This window comes from Podarcis cretensis (assembly GCF_951804945.1).
Source record: "Podarcis cretensis genome assembly, chromosome: 3".
In the NCBI taxonomy this organism is placed as follows: domain Eukaryota; kingdom Metazoa; phylum Chordata; class Lepidosauria; order Squamata; family Lacertidae; genus Podarcis; species Podarcis cretensis.
The window spans coordinates 51,117,279-51,124,883 of NC_137172.1; positions in this window are offsets into that span (position 1 = coordinate 51,117,279).

The following is a 7,605-nucleotide window of genomic DNA, read 5'->3' on the forward strand; positions in this document are numbered from 1 at the left end:
GATGTTGATCACTGGACTGCTGTCAAGGCCAATTGCATTTTAACTGCTGGGTTCTTATGTATTTTAATTGTTGTTTTTAACTTTGTTGTTGTTGTTTAGTCGTTTAGTCGTGTCCGACTCTTCGTGACCCCATGGACCAGAGCACGCCAGGCACTCCTGTCTTCTACTGCCTCCCGCAGTTTGGTCAAACTCATGCTGGTAGCTTCGAGAACACTCTCCAACCATCTCGTCCTATGTCGTCCCCTTCTACTTTGTGCCCTCAATCTTTCCCAACATCAGGGTCTTTTCCAGGGAGTCTTCTCTTCTCATGAGGTGGCCAAAGTATTGGAGCCTCAGCTTCACGATCTGTCCTTCTAGTGAGCACTCAGGGCTGATTTCCTTAAAAATGGATAGGTTTGATCTTCTTGCAGTCCATGGGACTCTCAAGAGTCTCCTCCAGCACCATAATTCAAAAGCATCAACTCTTCAGCGATCAGCCTTCTTTATGGTCCAGCTCTGACTTCCATACATCACTACTGGGAAAACCATAGCTATAAATATACGGACCTTTGTCGGCAAGGTGATGTCTCTGCTTTTTAAGATGCTGTCTAGGTTTGTCATTGCTTTTCTCCCAAGAAGCAGGCGTCTTTTAATTTCCTGACTGCTTTCACCAACTGCAGTGATCATGGAGTCCAATAAAGTAAAATCTCTCACTGCCTCCATTTCTTCCCCTTCTATTTGCCAGGAGGTGATGGGACCAGTGGCCATGATCTTAGTTTTTTTTTATGTTGAGCTTCAGGCCATATTTTGTGCTCTCCTCTTTCAACCTCATTAAGAGGTTTTTTAATTCCTCCTCACTTTCTGTCATCAAAGTTGTGTCATCTGCATATCTGAGCTTGTTTTTAACTAGTTTGTATGTATTATTTTGCATTTAATACAGTATTGTTTTTAAATGTTGTAAGTTGCCTTGAATTTCAACTTGGGAGGAAGGTGGGATATAAATACATATAATAATTTTACTATTATATGTTCCTCTTCAACCAGACCTTTGGCTGATTAATATTCTATGGCCTTTTAAATGGTTTTCTGGAACAAGAGTTTTTTTTTAAAAAAAACTACCTTATTTTTTGCTCCATAAGATGCACCTGACCATAAGATGCACCTAGTTCTTAGAGGGGGAATGCAAGATAAAAAATGCTCTTTAAAGGGAGCACTGAGCAGAGCCTGTATGCATCTGCTCAGTGCTCCCTTTTACGAGCTGCGTGGAGCTTGTGTGCGGCGCTTGCAGGCTTTTCCCTGAGAAGGGAGAAGGGCAGCCCTTCAGTAACGGGCAGCCCTTCTCCCTCCTTGGAGAAAAGCTCCCAAGAGCTGCACACATGTTCCGCATGGCTCTTTAAAGGGAGCGCTGAGCTTGTGGGCTTTTCCGGGAGGTGGGGGAAGGGACTGAGGGGCTATCCCAGAAACTAGAACAACAAGAGGGAGCACTGCGCAGCGATTCCTCTCGCTGTTCTGGCTTCTGGGATAGCCGCGCAGCCTGCATTCACTCCATAAGATGCACACACATTTCCCCTTACTTTTTAGGAGGGAAAAGGTGCGTCTTATAGAGCAAAAAATACGGTATTTGTTTTGTGCTTCTATCCTGTATTTTTATCTTGTGAACCGCCCTGAGATCTTCAGATGAAGAGTGATATATAGATTTTTCTTCTTCTTCTTCTTCTTCTTCTTCTTCTTCTTCTTCTTCTTCTTCTTCTAAGGGAAGCCAGAGCAAAAGGCTGGTGGAGCTAGAGCCAATATTGAGCCAACAAATTACATTTTTGTCTATTACCTCCCTCCTGCTGAGTTCTACAAAGGGGACAGTGAGACTAAGGAGGAGGGCTTGTAAGTAAGGCAGTAGGCTGGAGTGGGGACGGAGGTGGCTCAAGACAGATACATTTAGCAGGAAAGTCCCCCACTTGTCTCAATAGACTTCTCCACTCAGTATTATTAAGCCTTCCATGCCTGTGGCGGGGAACTCTGCTTTATCAGGGCCCTCAATTGTGAGGAAACTAGATACATCTTCACTCAATATTTGTTTGTTTGTTTGTTTGCTTGCTTATTTACTTACTGGGAATGTCAGGGGTGGAGCAGATGTACCTAGGCATGCACACACCCCTCCCTAGTCTGAGCTTCATGTAACCTTTCTGAACGCCTCAGAACGGTTTCTATGAGAGTTTCAGGTGTGAAATATGGCATTAAAGTAACCAGTGGGAACACTGCCAAGAAAACACAGGTAAAATATAATCTCTTTTTCCAGACACAAGATGCTGAAGTAGCCAGGCAGGTCCCTGGTGTGGATTGAGATGACGGTGTATGGAAGTAATTCTGCAACTGTTGTTTCTCAGTTTTGCAATGGGCATTATGATGTTATGAGGTTTTTTTGGGGGGGGAGGGAGGCCCCCCAATAACAACTACATTCAGTGAAGGATTAGAATTTGAGCAAACTCATAAATTCACAAATTTAGCAAGGGCTGCAAATAATACTGCCTAGCTTCCTCATGAGACCAGCCTGGCAATGGCTCCCTGGGGGTGGCTCATGGAAGAAACAAAAGCCTGGTAAAGGCCTGGTTTGTTTGATAATGTTAAGCCATCAGCAAAACATAAGACCCTCTGCCTAGTAGTTTTTGGGATAGGATTAGCATTGGCCTAATCATGCAAGAGTGCCCAAACTTTTTTCAAAGAGGGCCAGATTTGATGGAGTGAACATGCATGAGGGCTTTTTTTAGGATTTTACCCCAGGACATATACCGGCACAGGAGCCGGTTTAAATCCACTGGCTTGCCGGATTAGATCCCTGAAACGGGCTTTGAGCATGCCTGGCCTAATGTAAGCAACAGGGTGGAAAGTCAATGGACTTGAGAAACAGAGGTTGCCAGGGTGACCACGGGGGGGATTGATGCTGGAAGTGGGAGGAGTTGTTTTCTGCAATTGCTGCTGGGAAGCAGAAGGCAGATGTGGGCAAAACTCTATGTGGGGACTGACTGGAGCTGTCTGTTACAAAGAGACTCTGAACCGTGCTGGCTGGTGCTTTGAATCCAAGGTTCAGGGCAATGCCGTCCAGCTGCCTGTTTGGATAGGTTGCTGCTGTGCTTGTGGCAGAAGCTGGCTCCTCTTGCTTGTACTGTGAATGTTGTACACCCCTCCACTCTACACTCAGGTTGTATATAGGAGTGAATAAAACCATATATCATAAAGATACCATAGTCTGTATGATGTCTTTATGCTGTGTCTCATTCCAAAGGAAACACAAACCCTGGTTAAGTGCCAAGACCCCCGTAATCTCACACTGCTCAGGGATTGGGGTGGCCTGCAACAAGAATGTCTCCCGATTTCTTCACACAAGACTTTTTTCTGAGGCACAAGCCAGGCCAACTCATCTGGAAAGTCAACAGCCATTTTTTATTTTGCCGGCTTCTTCCATTTCTCCAGAATCCCCATTTTAGCTTGTTTGTTTTATTCCATTGTTTTAAAATGTGATGTGAGCTGAACTCCCTGTGCACTGTTTACATTCCATTGATAATTTGTTCTTTCTTATGACTCTTTCACAGAGCAAACATTTTATTGAGCTATGTCTCTGTTCAGTACTGTTTCCAGAAGGTTCTGTTCCTTCAGTCCACTGAAGGTTATTGGGGAATATGCTGCCGAAGCAGAAGGGACTAAGATTGTGCTCGTTTCTATGGATATTTGTTGGCATTTACCCACCAAGCCACTAAAACTCATTTCGACCTGTAACTCCCTTGTTAGATTAGTTATTTATCTGTGCTACTGAAAACTCCAAATCTATACTTCTTAGCTTACAAAGTCAAAATTTCCACATCAGCTGTGGGGAAACTGGAAAGACCATGGCAACGCAGTTGTCCTGTTCTTTCTGAACATTTGTAACTCCATCTTCAGTTCTCAGTTGCCTTGCAGAGTGCTCAGACAGCTACTGTGGTGGTTTGAAAGCAACTTTGGAGTTTTTCAGTCTTTCTCGTTGGCTGGTGCCAGTGAAAATTTACAATCTGTTTCTCCTGTTGTGTTTGTTTTTCCATCAAAAAAGGAAATGCTCTTTACAATTTGTCCCTCACACTTTGAACTTCTGAAGTATCTGAAGTATCTGAAGTAGTGTGCATGCACACGAAAGCTCATACCAAGAACTAACTTAGTTGGTCTTTAAGGTGCTACTGGAAGGAATTTTTTTATTTTGTTTTGACTATGGCAGACCAACACGGCTACCTATCTGTAACTGGAACTTTGAACTTCTGTTTCATATCTGCAAATGAGCTCATTATTAAGTGAATTGCACCATAGTGTACTATTTCATTTGACTCATTGTTGTGCGTTCATTGGACAGAAAGTGTAGGGACAGAAAAACGGCCATGTTAGCTTGTCATTTTTGCAAAAATGACAAGAGTCTTGTGGCTCTTTGAAGACTAATCCATCTCTTTTGCAGACACAGGAAGTCAATGTCAGCTGCAGTTCAATGTTCCTGTTCCTGCTGTAGCAAAGGAGTACCAGTTATGGCCTTGCTTAAGAGCTGGATCCCATTGCCTTTCTTGCTGGCCAATAGGATCCAGCTACAGTCATACCTTGGTTCACGAATGGCTTAGTTGTCGAAAAAATCGGTTCCCAAACGCCAAAAACCTGGAAGTAAGTGTTCCGGTTTTTGAACGTTTTTTGGAAGCCGAATGTCTGACGCAGCTTCTGCTTGAATTCAGGAAGCTCCTGCAGCCAATCAGATGTCGCACTTTGGTTTTTGAATGTTTTGGGAGTCGAAAGGACTCCCGGAACGGATTAAGTTCAAGAACCAAGGCACCACTGTATTACTGAATGGCATGGGTAAGAGTTACCCTAAAAAGCTTTTTTGTCTGTGGCATTCATAGTCTTAAGTGTTTTGCTTTATAACTTACGTATGAAGTTAAATTGATTAAATGCTAAAAAGACTAAAAAGGTCTTGTCCATTAACTTTACCCTCTGTATATCAAACCAAGAGTAGGATAGCTCTAGACATCCTGCCAGCCAATCTTTCCTCTCTGTCTCTTGAACAAAGGAGCTTTCACCTCTGCCTGAATGCTCTGCACAGTTGGAATGTAAATTATTGTTTTGGGTTTTGTCTGCATAATGTATTTTGATGGCATACAATGGTTTGAAATCAAAAAGCTTTTTAAATATATATATATATATATATATATTAAACCTACCTAATATTCCCCTGGTTATTCCTCTGCTCTCCAGTTCTCTCTATCCTCTCCTGCTCCAGAAGTTCCATATTTGTGGCTCAGCAGTTGCGATGATTGGGTCATTTGCCTTTTTTGCTGCTTTACAGGGCGCCCCTAAGATAGCTGTCAGTGCACAAGAATCAAGAAACTGCAAGTGCCTGTTCTCTGAATGATCCCCATGTTACCAGCATGTGGTTCTCATTTGGCAGGACTGAGAAGGAGCAGTGTTCTCATAATAGTTCCAAATAAAAACCATCTCCTTGAAAACTAAGGAGTCCAATGAGAGGTGATGTCCTCAGGATGTCATTCAGCCAACACTGCTACAAAAAGATGCATTCATCTGCAGGCTTGCCGGCTAGAGCAGAAGAAGGCCTGTTGCTCCTGATTTCTAAAGCGCTACTTAGGATCCTATGTTTACATCAGGGAGTCGCTGGGGTCATGCCGAATCAAGACGATAAGTGAAAGTAAAGTGTATTTGAAACTTGAGTCATTCTGACAGACTAATCAAGTGTAATATTCTCTCAGATTTGCTGTCATGAATGGGAATGCAAAGGCTGTGCTCTGTTAATGTAGGCATCTGGAGCCAAAAAGCAAGATACAACCTTGTCTAGGTTGTGGGTGAGGCTGTGAAATCTTAATTTATGTTGTCATCCCAGTATGAAGAGAGTGTTCTCTTCTCATCTTTGGCTTGTCTGGATGAATACTCAAAGCAGTCATGGTTCTGAACTTCAGCCAGCAGTTATCCTTTTCAGTAGGGTAGTTGTTCTGGGGTGTTTAAAATGTGAATTTCATGCACATCTAGTGCATATAATTCCTTCTCCAGCATCCCCACTTTGAAGTAGAGCCAGTTAATTTGTCAGCAGATCTACCACTTGGATATTTGATTCTGCTTCTAAAAGTTCAATTCTCAAAGTCAGCTAAATGTTTCTATTGTAGTGCTTATAGGATTGTTAAGGTGAGCTTCAGTTTCTTCCAACTTGTGGTTTTGGACTACTTTCCCCTTCAGTCTTCTTACAAAACATCTGGAAGACTCAAGTTGCCAGTCCCTTTCCATTGTTCGGGGGAAGTGGTAAAAAATGCACTGGAAAAGTTTGCATTAGTTTTTGTCCCTGTTCTGCCCACCCACCAACCTGTTGTTTCCCTTAGACCTCTGAGTCTATCAACAATGGTAGATCAATAAGCCAATAAGAAACATTCTACAAATAACTGGATTTCAATTGGCCTTTGCAAACAGAGAGCACTCTAGATCCTTTAGGATCTAGGAGTCACAATCTGGGTGAAACAGACAAGGTTTCAGTTGCCTATTATTGGCCATGCAAACCAGGCTAAAGAAAATGTAAAAATTATCCCCCAGAAAAATAGCCATGTGCCCATTGGCTTTCATCTGGGTCATAGAAGATACCCGAGTTTAAGGCCCCAATCTGCACTATATATTTAAAGAACTATCCTTCAGAGTCTTGGCTTCTACCAAAGGACAGGAAAGTGGGCCCCTCGGAGAAAAAAATGGTGGGCTATAAATGTGATAAATAACAATAAACAAACATACAAATAAAGTCCCAACGACATTTTCCCAGCACTTACCCAAACTATCCACTGATTTTGCTTTTTTTAAAAAGTCTACGTTGCACACTCTTGCAGCACTGCTGTGTATAACCCTCTATGACTGGGTGAAGCAAGGGGTCTTGTGCTAACCTGTGCACAAACTGGAGTAAAAGGCAACTTCTGTAGTCTGACATGGTTGTAGAGAACATGCAGTGTATAGGGGGAGGGACGGTATTGCTAGGAAATGGGTGTGATGATGAATGTGAGATATTGGCCAGGACGGTTAAAGTTTGATGAGCTTGACATTACTGGCTTCCCTATTAAAGGGGCAAAACTCCATTTTGGGAGCCAGTTAAAGCAGTCAGTCCTGAAGTTTATTAAATTTCCTGTGTTTCATCCCCTCTTTCACCCACTGGATGCCGATTTGTGTTTTCTGTCCGCCTCCATGGGTTTTTCAATTTAAATTGTTAAGTGTGGTTTCTTAGTTCTGGTACATGATGTCATTCATAATTTGCTCAGCTGCAATAAGCCCAGGGCCCTAGATACACAAAACATATGATCTTGTTGCAGAGATGAGGCAGTTTCAAGCCAGTGAACTGCAACAACAAAAGCTACCAATTGTTTTTGGAAAACTTTTTTTAAAGCTGATAATCTTTCTCTTAGGCATTGTCAACAGCACAAAAGTCATTCCCTTTTGGTTACAACGGATTAGGTCACAATTGTGAATTGCTTTTTAGATGTTTTTCTATAAAAATATGCAACAAACTAGTGTGCAACTGAGATTAATGATCTGCTTCTGTATTGCAATTCTAAATGACAGCTCTTTGATAAACTGGCAAAAGTCTTTCAA